The sequence below is a fragment of the Haematobia irritans genome, chromosome 4, assembly GCF_050003625.1.
Source record: "Haematobia irritans isolate KBUSLIRL chromosome 4, ASM5000362v1, whole genome shotgun sequence".
Taxonomy (NCBI): Eukaryota; Metazoa; Arthropoda; class Insecta; order Diptera; family Muscidae; genus Haematobia; species Haematobia irritans.
The window spans coordinates 53803586-53828174 of record NC_134400.1 but is presented as its reverse complement, the minus strand read 5'-3'; the positions used below and the strand labels follow the sequence as shown (position 1 = coordinate 53828174).

Sequence of the window (24589 nt, the reverse complement as noted above, 5' to 3'; positions counted from 1 at the left end):
AATTGAAAGAAATACGTCAAGTTTATATTGACCAAATTTTGGTCACCCTTTATAGTGGTACATAAATATAGGAAAATGTTAACTAATATATGGAATGTCTTCTACTTAATTTCTACGAAAATCATATCGTTCAAACAAATAAAAATGTCTTTGGCGCTATACGAAGTTCAACTTTCTTCACAGTGAGTTCTTTATACCCTTCACCACTACTGTGGTACAGGGTATAATAAGTTTGTGCATTTGTATGTAACGCCAAGAAGGAGTAATCATATACCAACCTTTTAGTATACGGATCGGCTTAGAATTAAATTCTGAGTCGATTTAGCGATGTCCGTCTGTCTGTCTGTCTGTCCGTCTGTTGATGTATTTTTGTGTGCAAAGTACAGCTCGCAGTTTTAGTCCGATTGTCCTAAAATTTGGTATAGAGTCCTGTTTCGGCTCAAAGACGATCCCTATTGATTTTGGAAAAAATCGGTTCAGATTTAGATATAGCTGCCATATATATTTTTCACCGATTTGGTCATAATTGGCGTGTATATCAACCGATTTTCTTGAAATACCGTACATCCAAATATTTTATGAATCTCGAAAATCTTGCAAAATATCAGCCAAATCGGTTCAGATTTAGATATAGCTCCCACATATAGCTTTCGTCCGATTTAGACTCATATGACCACAGAGGCCAAAGTTTACTACCGATCTTCGTGAAATTGACATTCATTCAGAGGGTAGAATTGACATTCTACCAATGCTTGGTTAATTTGATTGAAATCGGTTCAAATTTAGATATAGCTCCCATATATATCTTTCGTCCGATTTGAACTTATATGGCCTCCAAATCCAGGGGTTTGCCGTGATTTGCTTCAAATTTTGCACAAGGGGTACGTTTAGTAGTATAGGTAATTGTGGCAAATTTGGTTGAAATCGGTTCAGATTTAGATATGGCTCCCATATATATCTCCCGTCCGATTTGCACTCATATCACCAGGGGGGCCAAAGTTATACTCCCATTTACGTGAAATTTCGCATAGATAGCAGAATTAGTATTCTAACTATGCATGTATAGCTCCCATATATACGTACATCAGAGTTGAGGAAATATGGTAGACTGTTTCATATTTTAGACCCATTTTCAATGGGATTTTCCTCCAATTGACTGGATAGTTTCCTCAGAGAATACAAATATGGCCAAAATTCTCACACTTACACAAAATTCTGTGATGATTTCCCCATATCTTAGCCATATCCTACACACTGCAATGCCAAAATTTCCACAGAACGGATGAGTTTTAAATAAGGCTCCAAGTCGCCCGACTAGACCAAATAATATATCACAACCCACACTTGACCACATATCTTGGCGAGATCTAACCAATATAGGTGCTAACAACATAGGCTGTCCGTCCGTCTGTGGAAATCACGCTAACTTCCGAACGAAACTAGCTATCGACTTGAAACTTGGCGCAAGTAGTTGTTATTGATGTAGGTCGGATGGTATTGAAAATGGGCCATATCGGCCCACGTTTACGTATAGCCCCCATATAAACCGATCCCCAAATTTGGCTTGCGATCCGGTTGAAATTTGGTACGTGGTCTAAGTATACGGTCTCTAACAACCATGCAAAAATTGGTCTATATCGGTCCATAATTATATATAGCCCCCATATAAACCGATCCCCAGATTTGACCTCCGGAGCCTCTTGGAGGGGCAAAATTCATCCGATCCGTTTGAAATTGGGTACCTGATGTTAGTATACGGTCTCTAACAAGCATGCAAAAATTGGTCCATATCGGTCCATAATTATATATAGCTCCCATATAAACCGATCCCCAGATTTGACCTCCGGAGCCTCTTGGAGGGGCAAAATTCATCCGATCCGTTTGAAATTGGGTACCTGATGTTAGTATACGGTCTCTAACAAGCATGCAAAAATTGGTCCATATCGGTCCATAATTATATATAGCCCCCATATAAACCGATCCCCAGATTTGACCTCCGGAGCCTCTTGGAGGGGCAAAATTCATCCGATCCGGTTGAAATTTGGTACCTGATGTTAGTATACGGTCTCTAACAACCATGCAAAAATTGGTCCATATCGGTCCATAAATATATATAGCTCCCATATAAACCGATCCCCAGATTTGACCTCCGGAGCCTCTTGGAGGAGCAAACTTCATCCTACCCGATTGAAATTTGGTACGTGGTGTTAGTATATGGTCTCTAACAACCATGCAAAAACTGGTCCATATCGGTCCATAATTATATATAGCTCCCATATAAACCGATCCCCAGATTTGACCTCCGGAGCCTCTTGGAGGGGCAAAATTCATCCGATCCGTTTGAAATTGGGTACCTGATGTTAGTATACGGTCTCTAACAAGCATGCAAAAATTGGTCCATATCGGTCCATAATTATATATAGCTCCCATATAAACCGATCCCCAGATTTGAACTCTGGAGCCTCTTGGATGAGCAAAATTCAGCCGATCCAATTGAAATTTAGTACGTGGTGTTAGTATATGGTCTCCAACAACCATGCAAAAATTGGTCCATATCGGTCCATAATTATATATAGCTCCCATATAAACCGATCCCCAGATTTGACCTCCGGAGCCTCTTGGAGGAGCAAAAGTCATCCGATGCGGTTGAAATTTGGTACATTTCGTTAGTATATGGCCTCTAACAGCCATGTAAAAATTGTCAAATTTTATTACTATAGAAAGTTTAGTCAAAATTTCATTTCTATAGAAAGTTTTGTAAAAAGTTTATTTCTATAGCAATGTTTGTCAACATTTTATTTCCATAGAAAATTTTGTCAAAATTTTATTTCTATAGAAAATTTTGTAAACAATTTATTTCTGTAGAAAATTTTGTCAACATTTTATTTCTATAGACAATTTTGTCAACATTTTATTTCTATAGAACATTTTGTCAACATTTTATTTCTATAGAAAAATTTGTCAACATTTTATATCTATAGAAAATTTTGTCAAAATTTTATATCTATAGAAAATTTTGTCAAAATTTTATTGCTATAGAAAATTTTGTCAACATTTTACTTCCATAGAAAATTTTGTCAACATTTTATTTCTATAGAAAATTTTGTCAAGTTTTTATTTCTATAGAAAATTTTGTCAAAATTTTATTTCTATAGAAAATTTTGTCAAACTGAATTATATACGTATTTAATCGGCCTTTTTTTTGTTTAATACATACCCCTTATGGACTAACTTACAATTTAGAAGACAGTGTTAAAAAGTTTTACGATACCTTGCCATCGGCAAGTGTTATCGCAACCCAAGTAATTCGATTGTGGATGACAGCCTTTAGTAGAAGTTCCTACGCAATCCATGGTGGAGGGTACATAAGATTCGGCCTGGCCGAACTTACGGCCGTATATACTTGTTTTATTTTAATTTTACCTTTTGCCGGACGGGGATTCGAACAGCGGACCACACAGTTTGTAAGGATCAATGAAGTAGCTGATCAATTGCCCAAGGGAAAATAAAATGTTAATTTTGTAATAACAAGCAACAACCACCAACTTAATTCAATATCGCTCCCTGTTAATAGCGCTCCAAGCTACTAAACACATATATGTTTGTAGGCTATTTCTAAATTAATATATGTTTGCATCCAAGCATATTATATTTACAAACATTTTATGTTCCAAACATAATATGTTCTAACATATTAACATATATGTCCCAAACATGTTATGCTAGTTTATGAACATTATATGCTTGCACTCAAAAATATTGTGTTTAAAAATTTGTGTTCCAAACATATAATGTTTATAGCCAAACATATGAAAAACAGTCTTTTTCATCCGTGCAGCAAATTTTAAGTAGTTGAGATGGTAACACAAATGTTTGTCTACATAGTGGTGAAGGGTATAATATAGTCGACTCCGCCCGACTTTAGACTTTACTTACTTGTTTTAACTTAAAGAAGGGGTCACTTTTTTGGGTGCATAAATTCATATGTGTTCTCTTTGTGTAGAGCTGTTACATTTGCATGCAACGCAAAATTGAAATGCCACGTTAAGGTGACCATTAGATAGGGTCACGGCCTAAAGGAAAAAAAAGTTGATGCGGTCACCCCCCAGTTTTGTAGCATATTCGAAGACAATTTCAGAACACCAAAACTTTTTTTTCCGTGCACCCTATGACCCCCCGAAATACAATTTATTGTGCTGTGTCGTCATTTGAAGTCCGATCGAAAAGAAACGCATATCGTTGTTCGTGGTTGATCAGGGGCTATATTTCGTGCATTGGTCAATTTTGACTCCGACGTCAAATTTGATTTTTAATTTTTTTATTTCGCTTCGTATACCCCTATGATGCCCATTTCTTATGACCATTATAAAGATCTTAACAAAATATGAAAATTTTGCTTTTGAAGTATTTACTTATATTCATAAACAAAAAAGTTATAGAGATTTTAAAAAGTCAATAGGTCACCCTACACACCACCAAATAGTTTTTGTTGTGTTGTCATGATGTCCGATCGAAACCACATGCACATCGTTATTCACATCTACGAAATTAATTTATAAGGCATTTAGAACACAAAACCTGTTTATCTGTAAATTTCTAACGGTACCTTTGTATACATACTCGTTGTTTGCACTACGGCATTTTCTGCGTTATGCAAAGTGCATGTGTTTTTGCTAGTACAATTTGAGAGCCTACTGTTTTAAAATTCTAACAATCACTTTCGCTACATGATTTTTTAAGTCTGTCCATATTTTTGTGAGAGAAGGCTGTTGATAGTATTTGAAAAAAGTGAAAACACTTTTGTTTTCACTTTTTTCAAATACTATGTAACAGCTCTACACAAACAGTAGGCTCTCAAATTGTACTAGCAAAAACACATGCACTTTGCATAACGCAGAAAATGCCGTAGTGCAAACAACGAGTATGTATACAAAGGTACCGTTAGAAATTTACAGATAAAAAGGTTTTGTGTTCTAAATGCCTTATAAATTAATTTCGTAGATGTGAATAATTATGTGCATGTGCACGCACAGAAAAAACATGTTTGGACATGGTTGCCGCATCCATTTAATGCTTATTTAGAGTATGTAATTGTCGCGAAAACCATGTATTTTGTCTTTGTAAAAATAATTTTCGAGCGGAGAAAAATATATGTTGGCAATAAGCATTTAAATGGTTCTCAAATGCCGCAAACATGTTCTATTATTTAAATGATAGAATTTGAGACCATTATATGGTCAGGAAAATCATGTATCTGACCATTCAATTTTTTTACTTTTTTGCAGAGAAAAAAGTATTTTTATAGTTTACGTATAGACATGTCTACAACCATTACATGGCCATAAAGACCATGTACATTGTTTTCGTGACCATTTAATTTTTTAATTTTTTTGCAGCGACAAGAATTTTATAAAAACATTGAGCAGGTACACACGATTTTCATTTTGCGCGTCAGTCGTGTGTTGATTGTTTCTTGGAATGGACGGAGAATACGGAATTATTGTGTTTTGTGTTAATTTATTTATTCAGAAATGGCACGTGGTTTTATGTGAATACAAAAAAGGAAAGTGTAATTGAAAAAACTATACCTGGTTTTTGGTCTGCATTTTGATATATGGTATACTTTATTTTTATTTGCAGTTACATGATGTCTGCGTTTGTACATTTGATGGGCACGAAGTAAATATGGAATGATTACTTATTGTTGAAATTGAACCAAACTAGAGTGTATAAAAATATGTGAAGTTTGCTTGCACGACATTATAAATACAAATAAACAATGAATTAGTTTATAAATAAATAAAAAAAATAAAGTTGATTTTGTGTTTTCTTTTCTCAAGTGGCGTCCTTTTTTCGACGACGAAAAAAGTTTTTTCATAAAAATCAAAACATTTTAGGTTGTGACCATGTTCTTTTAACTATAAGAAAAACATTTTTGACGAATAACATAACATTTTAGATCGTGACCATTGTCTTTTAATGGAAACAAAATTCTTTTTATCAATATAATAACATTTTAGATGAGGACAATTGTATTTTTCAGAACCATGTTCACTGAGCCAACATGGTTGCAGGTTAAAATGTTACATGGTCGCCGCAAAAATAGCTGCTATCATATTATTTTGCTCTTCGAATATGATTGTGGCAATCATGTTTCTTCTCTGCGTGTGGTTTCGATCGGACATCATGACAACGCAACAAAAGCTATTTGGTGGTGTGTAGGGTGACCTATTGACTTTTTAAAATCTCTATAACTTTTTTGTTTATGAATATAAGTAAATACTTCAAAAGCAAAATTTTCATATTTTGTTAAGATCTTTATAATGGTCATAAGAAATGGGCATCATAGGGGTATACGAAGCGAAATAAAAAAATTAAAAATCAAATTTGACGTCGGAGTCAAAATTGACCAATGCACGAAATATAGCCCCTGATCAACCACGAACAACGATATGCGTTTCTTTTCGATCGGACTTCAAATGACGACACAGCACAATAAATTCTATTTCGGGGGGTCGTAGGGTGCACGGAAAAAAAGTTTTGGTGTTCTGAAATTGTCTTCGAATATGCTACAAAACTGGGGGTGACAGCATCAACTTTTTTTTGTGACCCTATCTAGTGACCATAGGTGAAATTACTCTTACGGCCATTTTCATGTATCTCCGTTAACTTTAACTCCCAGTTAACAGAAAGTAAAATCGAAATATCTTTTCTCCGGATAACTTTAACTGAAACATTTTTAGCAGTTAAGTTCCTAACTGGCATATGGAATATATAGACAAGATGACAGACATGTCCATAGTACGGTTTAAAAGTTCGTTAGCTAACGTAGCACTAACGGAGCTTCCTGAAAATGGGGGTTAGTGGTGTACTAAAAACGGGGATTAAAAAACAATGCTAATTCTTTGATCAATTAGAGCTGAGCTGTTTGCCAAATGACACACAATGTTTTAAAGCCCTAGGTGGTCCAAGGCGAGTTGACAAACGCCTACAGTTGGTCATCTCGTACCTTGTGTGCTTTATCTAAATCTGAACCCATATCGATCATATTCTGATATCTCCCTCAGATCGATGTTATTATACCCCGAATGCACAGTAAGTTAGTGTACATGAATATTAATTAAATAGCATTAATCGAACCGTATGTAACAACACCATGATTTGTTATTATTTATCATAAGTGAATAAACTACCATTCGAATGTAACATTGTTATTCATTTTGTTATGGTAATATGACACCTCTTGGTTAGGACCTAGTCTTTTTCCAAAACCATATTGAAGCAATGTTTACTTAAATCAGGTAATAAGTGTCATTGATTACCACAATAATAATTTGATATTTATATCGTGTAATAAGCCCAACGATTATGTGTAGTCAATATGAGAAAAATGTTATTGCATATACCCACACATACCTGAACTGAACCGTCGACATCGTTTCAAGTCATTTATTTTTTATATCCTACAAAACCAGATGAACTTTGATGAACAGAACCATACCCTATACACAGAAAAAATTTAACTTTTTATAGCAAGAATGAACTACTAATGAAAACGACTACTACAATTGAATTAAAATATACACACAAAAATATGTCCTGTCTTCAATCACGAAATTAATTGATCCAATTAATTTTTAATTGGAATGTCTTTAATCACAGAAATGATAGTATCGATTAAAATATAATTGAAAGTCAATTAAAAAATTAATTGATACTATTATTTTTTGCGATTTATTGTTGTTTCCATTAAAAAAATTTGTTGAATCAATTAAAATTTTTATAAAATATTTTTTAAACCCCAATTAAGACTTTAATTGGAAAAAAATTCGGGAAATTTTTTCTGTGTGCCCCACAGTTTGGGATTTCCACAAAGCGTTTCCAGAAAAAAAGCGAACCCACCATGAAAATTTTAACTAAAATATTTTATTAATTGCAACATGATACAAATAAGTTCATAATTTTTGTCAAATTAAAGAAAATTTTTTAAAAATAATAAATTTGTTCCTGTGTTTAATAAAATTTCATATTTTGGAAGAAAAAAATGGAATTAAAAATTGTTAAAATGTCTTTGTGTATAGCCAGACACAATTTAAATAAAAAGTACTAATTTGAGAAACTTATGAACTCAATTTCAGCAAACTTCACCCATTTTAGGAAGATATGAACTATTTTCATAATTAGTAAAATTGTGTACTTCATTTGCATAAATTTAATGCCCTGGCGTACTTTTTAACTCACGAAATTACTCCCTCTCATAGAAGAAAAAATGAACTAAAAGTAAATAATAAAAACATTGGCGCCAAACGATGACCATTTTAACCATATAGTAGTAGTTCATTCTAAATACTTTTGGAAATCGTACGAAAATTTTTTCTTATGCTTTAGTTCATATTGAACTTATGTGTACGGACATTCAACTTTATAGTTATTAATTCAAAAAATTTTTGAAAAAAGGAAAATTTCGAAAAAAATATAATAAAATTTAAGTACAAACAAAAACTTTTTGGCAATAAAAATAAGTTAATTTCGCGTTAGTTTAAATACGGAATTTTTTTCAGTGTAGAATAATCGATTTTAAACTTTTATCACAAAAAAAAATCGTTTGTTACAAAATTTTAATTTTTGCAAAAATTTTATTTTCTTTTTTGACTTTAAGTCTTTAATAAGACACACTTTACAGTTTCATAGTAAAAATTTAATGTAATGTTGAACACCTATTCGTAATCTTCCGAACATATCTGGAATATATGTAAAAAAAAAAATTAAAAAAACTTTTTTGGACCCATGGCCCTTGGTATGCAAGGCGGACGTACCAACCACAGTTCCATGGTGCCCAAATAAATGTGTTGTTACGTTTTTATACTGAGGCGTATTTAATTACACGATAATTAAAACACAGTTCTTTTCAAATAACGACAATCTACAATTTATTTGTTTAACTGATTGGTTTCACTTATTTGCTCTACGATGTGTACTGTATAAACTTTAGCTTACGACTGACTTGACTGCTCTTTCCGCTAGGGGTTTATATACCGAGATATGACGATTTCGAATGTTCTCGCTAATTGGCCTACAACCTTTTAGATTAATCTATTACCTGGTAGATGTCGCACGGGCGACATCGCACATATTTATCGACTTATGTTCATTGTCTCGACTATCTAGAACTTTCTATGGGGCGTTATTGTACAGGTGATACGGCACACATACTTTTAGTCTTATTCTCATCTTGGCTACTGCATTCTACCATCTGATAGATGTCGTGCAGGCATAAGGGATTATGGTCATATTACCGATAATTATAACAGTAAAACAAAAGGCGTTACTTTTACAATGAACGATTGGAAAACTAAGAACACAAAAGATGTTTGGGAAAGTACTTGAAAATAAAAAAATGACTAACAATTTATGACGTAATTTTATCGTTACAATTTGAAATTTAAATTAACGGAAACTAATTTAAATAAACTTAAATCTAGAAATATCAAATTCGTAACACAGCCTCCCGTTTAAGCCTGTTCGTCCCGAATAGGCACAGAACCCGTTCCGTAAGGAGCCAAACGTTCCAGGTGAAAAACTTTCATCTTTGACCTTGGGCTGTCGTTCTTTTGAATGCGGTATACAACATCATTGATCTTCTTGATGACATCATATGGGCCTTCCCACTGCGTTTGTAGTTTAGGACATAATCCTTTCTTTCGTTGCGGTTTGAATAGCAGAACCAGTTGTTCTTCTTTAAAGCCCTCTCACCTTCATCCTGTTGCTGACCATTTTTATTTTGTTTCGCACTGATTCGTGAACTTTACCAAATGTGTTTGGTATGTCGTTACTGGTTTCTTCCATGGCGAGCTCATTAGGTGTAGCGCTGAATATCAAATCTCCGGGCAACTTCAATTCCGTTCCGAATAGGACCTTGATCGGTGTTCGTGACGTAGAATCATGTATGGCTGATCTATACGACAGCAAAAACTTTGGTATATGATCGTCCCAGTCTCGTTGGCCGTTATCCACCACTTTTCGAAGATGTTCTTCCAGAGTGCGATTAAACCTTTCCACCATGCCATCAGACTGTGGATGCAATGGCGTAGTCCTTGTTTTCTTGATACCAAGGGATTCAAAATTTCTTCCGATTCAAAATTTCTTCCTTGGTCTGAGTGTATCTCGGACGGCACACCGTAGCGACATATCCAGTCGACTACGTCTACAATCGTCTTCGCCTCTTTGTTTGGAATGACACAAACTTCTGGCCACTTGCTGAAGTAATCCATGACCACAAGGACATATCGGTTTCCAGAATCACTTACTGGGAAAGGCCCTGCAACGTCCATTGCTATTCTTTCAAATGGCGCTCCTGGCCTATACTCTTGCATAAGACATCTACTTTTTCGTCTTGGCCCTTTCGGCATCCAACCCAGTAGAATCGTTGCTTCACTTTCTCTGCTGTTTTGGTTATTCCTAAGTGACCTCCACTAGGTCCATTGTGGAATTCCGTCAAAATATCCTTTACCTTGGAATCTGGCACGATTATCAAGTTACTGCTATTCTTGCCACCTTCACTTTCCCATTTACGTTGTAGGGTTCCGTTGACTAGACATAGACTGTCCCATTGAGCCCAGTATGATTTCATTAGTGGACTTTCAGCTGCGATGTCTTTCTTGCTAGGTTTCTTATCTTCCTCCTTTGCCGAAATAATTTTTCTCAAGGTTGGGTCTTTGCGCTGTTCTGTTGGCCAGTCCGCTCCAGATTCGACGTGCAACAGCCTGATATCAACGATTTCTTCCTTATCTTCAGCTTCCAATGCAACCCCTTTAGCACCCGCTCCATCAATCGCTCGAACGTAGCCGGAGCATTGCAGAGCCCGAATGGCATTACATTGAATTGCCAAAGACCGCCATTAACGCCAAAAGCTGTCTTTTCTTTGTCTTTCTCGGCGATCTCTACTTGCCAATATCCACTCTGCAAATCAAGCGTGGAAAACCATGTTGTTCCGGCTAGTGTGTCAATGCGTGGGAGCGGATAACTGTCTTTTTTGATAACATCATTCAATTTTCTGTAGTACACGCAAAATCGGGCACTTCCATCTTTCTTTTTGACGAGCACAACTGGCGAGCACCAAGGACTTGATGATGGTTCGATCACACCACTTTCCGCCATTTCCTTAACGTGCTTTTGAACCTCATCTCGTTTTGCTAGATGGACACTTCGTGGTGCCTCTTTTATGGGTCTTTCTTCTGTGGTATTTATTTCATGCTTCACCACAGATGTTCTCCCTTGATTTTTCTTCTCAATGCAAAGGCGGAGGCATTTTTCCATAACAATTTCTTGGCTTTATTTTTCTCGGACGGTGATAGATGACGTGTCTAAGTTTCGACATAGCCTTTTAGATGTTTCATCACTTCATTATGCTTCTTTGGCGATTTGCTTTCCAAGTTGACTATTGCTTCGGCAGGAGTACATTTGCCAATGTCCGAAAATTTTCCACTTTGCTCTTGATGGTCAGATAAATTCAAAACTCGAACTGGTATAAGTCCCTCTTCATTTGTTGTTACCAGGGCATTTGCTATCAAGATGTTGTTGTTTTTATTTTCTGCTGGTTCAACAACCCACAATTTGCCGACTTCACAATCTCCATTCATAGAAACCCATATAATTGTTTCGGCATTTGGTGGTATTGACTCTGGCTGGCTCATTGTCAAACGTCTGACAGGTGTATTCTCACTGTAGCCCACGTTTACCGGTATTTCGATATCGCACCAGGTCATTACACGATGCTTCATATCCAAGATGAGACCAAAAGCAATCATATAATCCGCTCCAATTATAACTTCGTCCACTATATCGGCCACAATGAATTCATAATTAACGGATTTGTTTGCAATGGTCAACTTTACAGGAACCTTTCCACATACAGTTGCGAGTTCACCTGTAGCCGTGCGTAGTCTGACTCCAATTAGTGGTGTAACTTTTCCTCTTACTAAATCGGATCTAATGATAGATTTCGATGCACCAGTATCCAACGTCAAAGTTCGCTTGTATCCATTAATACCATCCGCAATAGTCAAATTGTTATTTTTCTGTTGAACTATTGCTATAGAGATTGTGGGACCATCACATGTAGGAGCCAGCTCTTGCCCCGCTGAACTAGTTTAAATGTGAATCACTGGACTGTGGGTTCACCCACATATGGCTATTGTTTGGTGGTGATGGCGATTTCGATCTTGATCGCTTACGACGTGCTTTACATTCACGAGCAACATGTCCCGGCTTATCACAGTTATAGCACTTTATTCTGGATTTAGTTGTCTCCTACTTCATTTCTTGCATTGCCTGCTTAACGGCTTCTTTCACTGAGTCAATCACGGAATTTGATTCATCTTGCTCGATCTCCACTCTGCGTACCTTGTTAATTTGAGGTCGTGCCAATAATCTCGCAGTTTCTTGTGCAAGTGCAAATGTTACTGTTTCTGCGAATGTAGCCTTTTGTGACGCATATGTTGCACATTTTATACCAGGGTCTCTAATTCCATTCACAAAGGTCTCGATCTTGATGCGGTCCACAAGTGGATGACTTTCTCCTGGATATGTCAAAAGCACCAACCGCTCAACCTCTGTTGCAAAGTCTTGTAGAGTCTCATTTGACTTCTGGACTCTTCCTCTTAATTCCATTCTGAAGATGTCTTGCTTATGTTCTCCGCCATACTTACGTTGAAGTGCAGCTATTACTTCAATATAATTATTTCTAGAGGCAGCGGGATTGCTTTGTATCACATCAGCGGCATTGCCCTTTAATGCCAATAGAAGTTCAATTGATTTGTCATTGTCGTTCCATAAATTTCTAGAAGCAACCATTTCGAATTGGAATTTGAATACATCAAACGAAGTTGAGCCATAGAAAACATGAGGCTTGGTTTTCGAGCCCTCGATAACGCGCACTGGTCCACCTTTAATTTCCAGCTCTGACATTTTTCTTTCAATGTATAGAAACTTCTCATAATGAACCATAATTTTCTCATCCACAGAAACAATCTTCTTATCCAGCTCCTCAATTTGGCTTTCGGTATAGTCCACACGTTTTTCCATGTTTCCAATATTGAGCATCGATGTGTAATCAACAACATTGGAAGCTACAGATGGAGTTTCGAAGGCGCTGGCTACTACTGATTCGTCAAGATCTTCCTTATAATCGAACTCATGTGTTTCGATATCAATACTGCGCCGCTCGAACTCTTCCAGTAGTCGCTTTTGTAATTGGGCCTTATTTCCTGTAGTCGGCTGCTCCATTTTGCTCAATTCCTTCTTCAAGTCTTCCACTCGAAGCTGATTAAACTTCATTGTAGATTTTTTTTCGTTAGTTCACTTTCGACACCAATTGGTACGTTTTTGTATTGAGGCGTATTTAATTGCACGATAATTAAAACGCAGTTCTTTTCAAATAACGACAATCTACAATTTTTTGTTTAACTGATTGGTTATTTGCTCTACGATGTGTACTGTATAAACTTTAGCTTACGACTGACTTGACTGCTCTTTCCGCTAGGGGTTTATATACCGAGATATGACGATTTCGAATGTTCTCGCTAATTGGCCTACAACCTTCTAGATTAATCTACTACCTGGTAGATGTCGCACGGGCGACATCGCACATATTTATCGACTTATGTTCATTGTCTCGACTATCTAGAACTTTCTATGGGGCGTTATTGTACAGGTGATACGGCACACTTACTTTTAGTCTTATTCTCATCTTGGCTACAGCATTCTACCATTTGGTAGATGTCGTGCAGGCATAGGGGATTATGGTCATATTACCGATACTTATAACAGTAAAACAAAAGGCGTTACTTTTACAATGAACGATTGGAAAACTAAGAACACAAAAGATGTTTAGGACAGTACTGGAAAATAAAGAAATGACTCTAACAATTTATGACGTAATTTTATCGTTACAATTTGAAATTTAAATAAACCGAAACTAATTTAAATAAACTTAAACCTAGAAATATCAAATTCGTTACAGTATGTTTCTGTTAAATAAAATTTGTTTAATCGGCTCGAGGGAGCCGCAAGCTATGCTATATAAATACAATTTATAACGATAATTTTCTATTGATGACTATAACAGCTACGTAGCCCATTGGATAGTGTGTTGGGTTACAAACTGTATGATCCTCGGTTCGATTCTCCGTCCAAGCGAAAGGTAAAATTTAAAAAATTTATAAAATTGAATAATTTCTTCTACAATGTTTATTCCCACACTGTGAAACAGGGTATTATAAGTTAGTGCATATGTTTGCAACACCCAGAAGGAGACGAGAAAGGTACACGGTGTCTTTGGCAATAATGCTCAGGGTGGGTCCCTGAGTCGATCTAGCCATGTCGGTCTGTCCGTCTGTCTGTGAACACATTTTTGTGATCAAAGTTTAGGTCGAAGTTTAAGTCCAATCGCCTTAAAGTTTGGCACAAGTTTCTGTTTTGGGTCAGAATAGATTTGATTTTGGAAGAAATCGGTTCAGATTTAGATATAGCTCCCATATATCTTTCGCCCGATATGCACTTATATGGACCCAGAAGCCAGAGTTTTACCCTGATTTGCTTAAACTTTTGCACAAACATAACACTTGTTGGTGTAGTCAAGTGTGCAAAATTTGATTGAAATCGGTTCAGATTTAGATATAGCTCCCATATATATCTTTCGCCCGATATGCACTTATATGAACCCAGAAGCCAGAGTTTTACCCTGATTTGCTTGAAATTTTGCACCAGGAGAACAATAAGTACTATAGTCAGGTGTGCCAAATTTGGTTAAAATCGGTTCAGATTTAGATATAGCTCCCATATATAGCTTTCGTCCGATTTACACTCATATGACCACAGAGGCCAATTTTTTGCTCCGATTTAGTTGAAATTTTGCACAGGGAGTAGAATTAGCATTGTAGCTATGCGTGCAAATGGTTGAAATCTGTTCAGATTTATATATATATATATATATATATATATATATATATATATATATATATATATATATATATATATATATATATATATATATATATATATATATATATATATATATATATATATATATATATATATATATATATATATATATATATATATATATATATATATATATATATATACATATATATAATTGACCACAGAGGCCAATTTTTAACACCGATTTAGTTGAAATTGTGCACAGAGAGTAGAATTAGCATTGTAGCTATGCGTGCCAAATTCAAATCGGTTCAGATTTAGATATATCTCCCATACATATGTTTTTCTGATTTCGAAAAAAATGGTGAAAATACCAACATTTTCCTTGTAAAATCGCCACTGCTTTGTCGAAAAATTGTAAAAATGACTCTAATTTTCCTAAACTTCTAATACATGTATATCGAGCGATAAATCATAAATAAACTTTTGCGAAGTTTCCTTAAAATTGCTTCAGATTTAAATGTTTCCCATATTTTTTTTTTTTTCTAACATTGTGTTCCACCCTAGTGCATTAGCCGACTTAAATTTTGAGTTTATAAATTGTGTAGAAGTCTATCAAATTCTGTCCAGATCGAGTGATATTTAAATGTATGTATTTGGGACAAACTTTTATATATAGCCCCCAACACATTTGACGGATGTGATATGGTATCGAAAATTTAGATCTACAAAGTGCTGCAGGGTATAATATAGTCGGCCCCGCCCGACTTTAGACTTTCCTTAGTTGTTTTTTACTAACATAGTGTACCATCCCAGGGCATTAGCCGACTTAAATTTTAAGTCTATAGATTATAAATTTTGTTCAGATGGAGTCAGATTTATATGTATGTATTTGGGACAAAAACCTTTATATATAGCACCCAACACATTTGACGGATTTGATGTAGTATCAAAAATGTGGATTTACAAAGGTGCAGGGTATAATATAGTCGGCCCCGCCCGACTTTAGGCTTTCCTTACTTGTTGTATAACAGAAAAAGGTGCCCTAGAGGATTTATTGTTGTTTGAGTGTAGCTATTCAATGGAAATCGACTCTTATTTAAAGCCAAAAAGTCGAAAACCTCGACTTCAAAAGTCAACTTTTCAATAATCGCAAATGCCGTCTTTCATAAAGTTTGGAAAAAGTCGAATAGCCGGAAATAGTCGAAAAATCGGAAAGTCGAAAAGCCGGCATTTAAAATAGTCGAATGTCCTCTTTTTGAAATCAAATTAAAAAATCGAATGTTCAAAACTCGAAAAGTCAACGTTATGAATCTCATTGTAATCACTATCCTTAGTGTACGATACGTCAGTACTTTCATCGACCTGTTTGTTTCACGCAGGAAAGATGTCTCAATATTCATTCAATGATGAACGCTATTAATAATAGGCGTCGTTGTAAATTGTGAACGGATGTTTACGAAACCAACAGCGGGTGTTTACGAAAACTCGTAGTTTATTCCTAACCATTGCGGTCTCCGTTTGTGAACAGTTGTTGCTACTTTGAACACGAATAGTGCCATTTTATCGTTGCCAGATTGATTCAATTAAATTCGTATGTTTATTGATGAAATGCTTATTTCTGCGGGCGTACATGTAAATGAAAATTACTTAGTTTCTATCGATTTTTACATTTCTCTTGTGTGTTATGATATCATTACTAATAACTATTATGCAAATATGTTTCATTATTTGCCTAATGGTTTAATAATTTAATTAATATGAAATGAGCAGATTTTTAATTTGTCGGTACACATGAATGGTTTACTTAGCCGGTTTATGTTTTGTATTTGTGTTATTGGAACATTGCCTGTTTCCTTTTTGAAAGATAATATCTGAGGCTGTCACGAAACTCTGTCCGTCCGTTTCATAAGAAATATGAAATTAATACACATGTTTTTCTTTTATTATGAGAGACTAAAAAAATTAATACGAGCTCATCGACTTACTAAATTGGAAGATGTGACTTTTGCACAATTTGACATTGAGTCAGTCTCCATTCTACATAATTGAATGACAAAAGGCCACTTAAGGGAAGATTTCAAATATAAAAATGCCTACATGTCATAATATACAATGAGCATATGTCAATTGTGATGTCAGATTCGGAAAGTAGGTGGATGCTAATACCAAGAATGCGGGATCATAAGAAATATTGTGAAACGAATAAATAAAAAACTTCAAAAACATCGGATTGACTTAGAGATTTAATTGATCAGTTTGAGTGATCCAACAGCGAACAACGAACGGTTCGTCCATACTTTGAATATACATATTTCTAAAAATATTCTCACGCCAAAGGAAAAAAACACTTTTATGCAGATATTGAGAAGGTCCTAAGTGTTTAAGTGTAGTGATCGCTCACTTCAGCTCTTTTCCGATCGAACGAACTAGTTCGGTCAGTTAGTTCATTTTCGGTCAGTGACCGGTTCATTTCAACTTATGTTGTTGCTTTCTTCCAGTTCATCATAAATGAAACACATTAGCCTTGCGTTGATTTATTCATCCCAAAAACCACATGCGAAAAGAATCCCGAACAGCGTACACCCAGAAAAAAGTGCCTTCGAAACTAAAGGAAAAATTTTTCATCAATATAGTTTATCCATTTTATTTCCATTAAGGTAAAATTTTGTGAGAAATAATAAAAATTTACTCGTTTCAGTAAAAAAATCCTAAACTGTAAGCAGTTAGGAATAGTTCATTAACTAGAATAAGGCATGGAATTTTACTAATACTGTTTTCTTCGCTGGGTATAAGAATTTACTACTGAACAAGAAAATTTTATTCACCGATAAGAAAGCATTCGTAAAAATAAACAAAACCCGAACTAAAACCAAGTTTCCTCAAAATTAGTAAAATTTCTTATAAAATGATAATTGCGACTTCCTTTATAATAGAAAGTTTTTCATACATACGAACAACACTTGGCATAGAAAAATATTTTATTCGTACTAAGAAGTATGCAATCCAATCAAAACTTAAGGAAACACACTTGTTAGAATATAGGAAATTTTCCTATATTTCTATTGTCTACCTGTAATCGATACCTGTCATCGCAATCGATGTGTTTGCGCGTGGGTGTATCGATATGTTTGCGCGTGGGTTGTTTTTTTAGTTGGAATCGCGTTCTTGTGGTATACGGAAAGATTGTTAAAAGATAATATTGTAAAATAATATAATAAATAACAAATAAAATATATAAAATATTTGTTATTTTAAATTAGTGAGAACAATTTTCGTTTTTTAAATAAATCTATCAATGTTCGTGATAGTGTATAAAGAAAGAAAACACCAGCAGAATAACAACCCTTTCATTTGTCTTCATTTTGGAATCTTCAATTATCAGGTAATATTCAGTGACGCTAACCTTTTGTAACAAAAATGGTTTATGATTTTTTATATTTGTAGGTATTGAAATTGTAAAAGGAGGACAAAATCGTTAGGCAGCAACTTATTAAAAGTGAAAAGTACAAGAAGAAGAAAAAGTGCGTTTTACAGTTGATAATATCACATGGAAATTGGAAACAGCGGAATAATAAACTAATATTTCAAGGAGATTCGATGCTGTTGATTCTTAATAAATATATTCAATGTATTAATAAAACATGTCTTTTATTGAAGATAAAATTGCTCATATAAATAAATAAAATTGTATTTAAAAACGAAGGTAAGCAGTTCTAATTATGAAGTAAAAGTTTTACCACAAATGTATAAGATTTGTCCAAATGAATGAAAAATTTCAATAAAATCATTCCATATATGAATTCAAATCAGTTAAATTTTTTCATTCTGTAGTATAGTGGTACATAAAGATAGGAAAATGTTAACTAATATATGGAATGCATTATACCTAATTTCTACGAAAATCACATCGTTCAAACAAATAAAAATGTCTTTGGCGCTATACGAAGTTCAACTTTCTTCACAATGAGTTCATTTTAACTTAAAGAAGGGGTCACTTTTTTCTGGGTGTATGTGCAAAAAGATCGATATGAGCGTAAAGGCAGAAAATTGTCCAATTATTACGAAAGCGAAAATAACTGAGCGAACAAACTGACAAAATGGGCTTAGTTAGCTAAACTGACATGGTGAAAGGAAATGAACGATAGATGTGAACTAGTTCAGCTCGCTCATTTCAGTGAACCTTTCAATTGAACTAGTTCGTTCGCGAAATACCCAACTCTAAAAGGAAGCAACTTTATTTTAAAACTGCCTTCAATTATACAAGCCTGTTCACTAACATATAAAGTGTTTGTTATAAGATGCATTTTAAAATTAATTATTTTCAAATAATCTGTTAAACAGAGGATTAAACTTCATCAATATAATTCCTTGACCACATTAGAATCCTATATTTTTTTAAGATTATTGCTTTGAATCAAATATTTTTCTTTATGCTAAGTAACCTTTTCCACGCTTTAAAGACATATAACTTTCACGGAAGGATGCAAATATCACGAAATGAGTATCTTACAGTAAAACTAGTATATAAGGTCAAAAGTTCGGCCGTGCCCAATCTTAAATACCCACCACCATGGAACGCATAGAATACTTTTTTCATTGGAAAATCTCATTGTAATGGACTGTACACATACATTGAAAAAAATCTTGTCGTGAGACCAAAGATTTCTTGTCCTTAAAATACGAATGCGTGTTTTGCTTAGCATGTATAACGCATTTCTCTAATATAAAGTTTTTCCCCTTATCCAAATGTCGATAAACTTTTCAATGAAATCGATTGTCCTTCACCCTCAAAAAATCGCTCCTGTAACATACGAGTATACTCCCAAACATATTATGTTTCACCTTAGGCATATACTGGTAGAAAAAACTTTTAATGAAATTTTCTTTGTGTATATATATTTTAAGGCACCAATGGCTTACTTCAAATTTTTTACTTGCAGCATACTCTCTCGGTCTTTTTTCTGGTTGTATCTTAAACGATACAGTGCGCATTTAAGGGTTAATCCACACATATATGTATATTAAAATAAATTATGTCCCAAACATATATGTTCTAACAAACATGTTATGTTAGTTTATGAACATTATATGCTTGCACTTAGAAATTTGATATATATATAATATATATAATTTTTACACCCAAACATATGAAAAAAAGTATTTTTCGTCCGTGTTATAATTAAGTGATTCGATTTAATACTGGGTATCTTCACATAAAAGAACATTTAGTTTGACTAAAGTCAACTTGAAACATTCTTCAAAGTTAATGAAATTTTCTTTAAATTTTTTTGTCTTTTTACTTCGACTTTTACTTGAAACCAGGGATCCGGAGCGGAGCGGAGCGTGGAGCGGAGCGGAGCGGAGCGTGGAGCGGAGCGGAGCAAGCCCTTTTTTGCCGGAGCGGGAGCGGAGCGGGAGCGCCATTTCTAAACTCCGGAGCGGAGCGGTTTCCAAATGAAAAACCGCTCCGCTCCGAATAAAATATAACTTGAATGAAATGTGTAACTTTGAAATTACACTGTGTAGGTAATTTCAAATATAGGTAGTACTTAGCGTAGTGTGAGTAACGGTTTAAAATGTACGATATGTATTTTTGTACGTACGTGCATTGGGGAGAACACAACGTGTTTTTTTAGTAATTGTTTTCAAAAACGGCAAATGTCAAAATATATCTCTAGTATGTGTTGTAAAAGTAACAACAGTACTTTTAATCTATTTCACCGTATTACTACAAAGATGTTTGTAATGAACGTCAAATAAATGCAATTAAACGATCTTATTTATATTTAATTTTTTAGTTTTCTACACTGAAAAAAATATTGTCGTGAAGTCAAAGATTTCATGTCCTTAGGATAAGAATGCAAATTTTGCTTAGCATGGAAGACGCATTTCTCTAAAATAAAGTTTTTTCCTTGTCCAAATGTCAATAAACTTTTGAATGAAGTTGTAATGTCCTTATAATTAAGTGATTTTACTTAAAAATGTGTATCATAACATGAAAGATAAAATTTTTGAGGTAAGGTCAACGTGACTTTAAAAATTAAGAAAAATTCTTTAAAATTAATAAAATTGTCTTTAAAATTGTTTCCTTTTTGCATCTTGCCTACAAAGCAAAAAATCGTTAAAAAATAAGACATGTTTTTCAACACTTTATTTTAAAGACGCTTTTTACTTGAAACATAGCGTAATTTCTACTGGAAGTCGAGGCTTAATATGGAAAATAAAATTGTCGTTAACTCGTTTTTAAAGGATTTTGATAACAACTGACGAAAAAATCTAAAAAAATGATAAATTAACATTTGCTTCCTAGAAGCAAGTACATAACCCCCAAATTTAAAAGAGAAATGCGTCTTTAAAGTATCCTTACTTGTATTCTCCGCTTCTTTGGCTCGGAATTAATACCCAAACTGTTAAAGTAAAGACAAAATCTTTGGAACCGGGCATGTTTTTTTTCAGTGTAAGGACATTCATATTTGCTTTACTATTGTACTATATCCTAGCATTCTCTTATTTCTGATATTAGTTCTCGAAAATTTAATTAAAATCATGGATAGTTTCAATTTTGGTTAAAAAATGTGCGCATATACATTTATTTTAACTTTTTCTCACTTGAAAACTAATGACTTGATTTGTATTATTGCATGTTATCTACTTTTTTTTGAGAACGAACATTTCTTAAAAACGCTGTTCGAAAATGTATTTTTACAATAAAGGGGAAAAAAGCGAAATTAGGTAACACTAGATCTGAGTAAGAATATTCGTAGGTATACCACGGACTGATTTCGATGGAGGTTGTTGCAAACATAAACATACACACACACATTACAAATATAACAAAACCTCTTTCGGAGAGTAGTTACTTCTACTCTGTGTATAGACTTTCAATTCCAATCAGCGTTGCCGTTTTGGTCCGATCGGACCAAAATTGGTCCAAAAGATTTCTAATTTTTAAATTTGGTCCGATGGTCGGACCAAACAGAATTTGGTCCATGTTGGTCCATTTTCATAAATTTGGTTTCTATCACATATTAAATAGTAGATGGTGCACCGCAAAGAACATTGTCGGGAGGCCAAATATTTCACATGCTTAAAATACGAATACTAATTTTGCTTAGAATAGAAGACGTATTTCTCTGAAATAAAGTTTTTTCCTTGTCTAAAAGTCTCTAAACTTTTCAATGAAGTCTGTTTGTCCTTATAGGTAAGTGATTCGACATAAAAATGTGTATCCTAACATGAATGAAAATTTCGTTTTAATGAAGTCAAAATGGATTTAATATTTCTGAAAAAATCTTCAAAATTAATAAAATGTTTCAACACATTGTTTTAAAGTCATTATACCCTAAACCACATAGTGGTTAGGGTATAATAAGTTTGATCTTCCAAAAAATGTGCCTACCAGAAATATTGATTTTAAACCCCATAAAATATATACCGATCGACTCAGAATCACCTCCTGAGTCGATCTAGCGCCTGGTGTCCGTTCGTTCGTCCGTCTGTCCATGTATTTGTTGTTCACATAATTCCGGTCGCAATTATTAACCGATTATGATGAAATTTGGTACAGGGAGTTTTTTGGGCACAAGAACGAACGCTATTGAATTTGGAAGAAATCGGATCAAATTTAGATATAGCTCCCATATATATGTATCGCCCGATTTCGGCAAATGGGGTCACGCTGTGCTTTTTTTCAAACGGATCGTCGCCAAATTTGGAAAAAGGTAATCTTTTTCATCGCCCTTCAAGTCTGCAAAATTTCATCCAAATCGGTTCAGATTTAGATATAGCTCTCATATATGTATCGCCCGATTTTCCCAGATTTAGCTATAGCTCCCATATATATGTACTGTCAGATTTTTCTAAATTTGGCCATAAAACCCTTATTTATCAACCGATCTTACTCAAAGTTTGCTAAATGTAATCTTCTATAGTACTTACTATATGTGCGAAATATCATCGAAATCGGTTCTGATTTAGATATAACTCTCATATATATGTATAGCCCGATTTTCCCAAATTTGGCCATAGAACCCTTATTTACTAACCGATCTTACTCAAAGTCCACTATAGTACTAACGGTACTATAGTGGACTTTCATCTGAACCGATTTCATCGAAATCGGTTCAGATGTAGGTATAGCTCCCACACACAAAAAAATTTTTTTTGATTTCAATCACGAAAATCGCGGATTCAATCATTTTTTTAATTGAAATGTCTTCAATCACGAAAATGATAGTATCAATCACCCATTTTGATTGAAAACCAACACGATTTTCAATTAAAAATTTAATTGACTTTTGTCACGGAATCAATTAATTGTGTAATTGAATCAATTAAAAACGTGATTGGTTTTTAACATAAAATTCAATCACAGTTTTAATTGAATCAATTAAAATTTTAATTAATTTCGCGACAAAAATCAATCAACTATTTGATTGATTCAATTAAATAATTAATTGAAATTGGCTATAAATTTCGAACAAAAAATTTATATATTGCGACCCCAAAATCGTATTTATTTTTATTTAAAATTAAAGAAAATATGTGTTTCTTATAAAACATATTTAATATTTTATTATTTTTTGAATTAAGCAATAGACAAATAAATTTGGTTCTTGTCATTTGTGTTTTGTTCTAACATAACTTACAAATACAATTACTATCAATAACAACTATAGGGTGAAAAAATAAATTATATAAATCATTATCTTCCTTATAATAATAACCATGTTAGCATGTTCCTTCTAATATGTAGATGCGACTAGATTTCCAATAAATCAGCCGACTGTAAGCTAAATTAGTTTTTCTGAAAGTAAACAGAATAATTCGAATTTAATTTTGTTCAATTAAAAGTTAATTTTGTTAAATATTACCTGCATAGAATATCAAGTTCAATTCTTAGTTCCAGGTTGCAGATTTATAATCTTCTTTTGCAGTTGTAGTCTTTTAGCATAAAAAGGTGTATTAAGGAGCTCGGTAATTTAATTTTAGTAACAGTTCCTTTCCAAAATTTCCACACATTGAAACCGTCTATTAATACTTGAACCAATCAAAGACAAAAAATAATGGGAAAGCAATGTACTATTTGGTATTATATTGATGATACTTTGCAAATTCTGGAAATATAAATGGAAAATACATATTTTTTTTATTTTCCGATATTTTTCACATTTTTAAATCCCAAAGAAAGAACTTTTTTTACCATTACATAATTCAGCTCATTAGTTTATATATCAGATATACTGCTCTCTACTTGGGTTCAAACTGAAAAAGGCAGGTAAAACAAAAATGCAATTTAATGCCAACGCCACTTCGCAACTTCAAGGTGAATCTTCCAACAAACCCATACCGCTCTTGGTTTTAAGAAAACTAGGAGTGAAAAAAATTTATAATTTTAAAAGATCAATACGGTCCCCACTTTTTTATTGCAAACATATTCTTATATATTTGATAAAATGATGGGATTGATTGGTCAATTTCACGAAATAAAATTGGTCACTAAAAGAAATGAAAAAAAAATATATTATTTTAGTCCGTTTAATGTAAACAGGCTTCAATGGAAAACGGTATTCACATTTCATAATTTCTTACCTTCAATAAACGTAGATTGTTTTCCATTTTTACAATACCACAAAACACAAACACA

The 24589-nt window shown here is 33.9% G+C and overlaps 1 protein-coding gene across 1 annotated transcript in view; it reads right to left on the bottom strand.

Moving 5' to 3' along the window:
* The window catches only part of mnd (L-type amino acid transporter minidiscs), a 65838-nt gene that overhangs the window by 28567 nt on the left and 12682 nt on the right, over positions 1–24589 (bottom strand). The window lies entirely within an intron of this gene.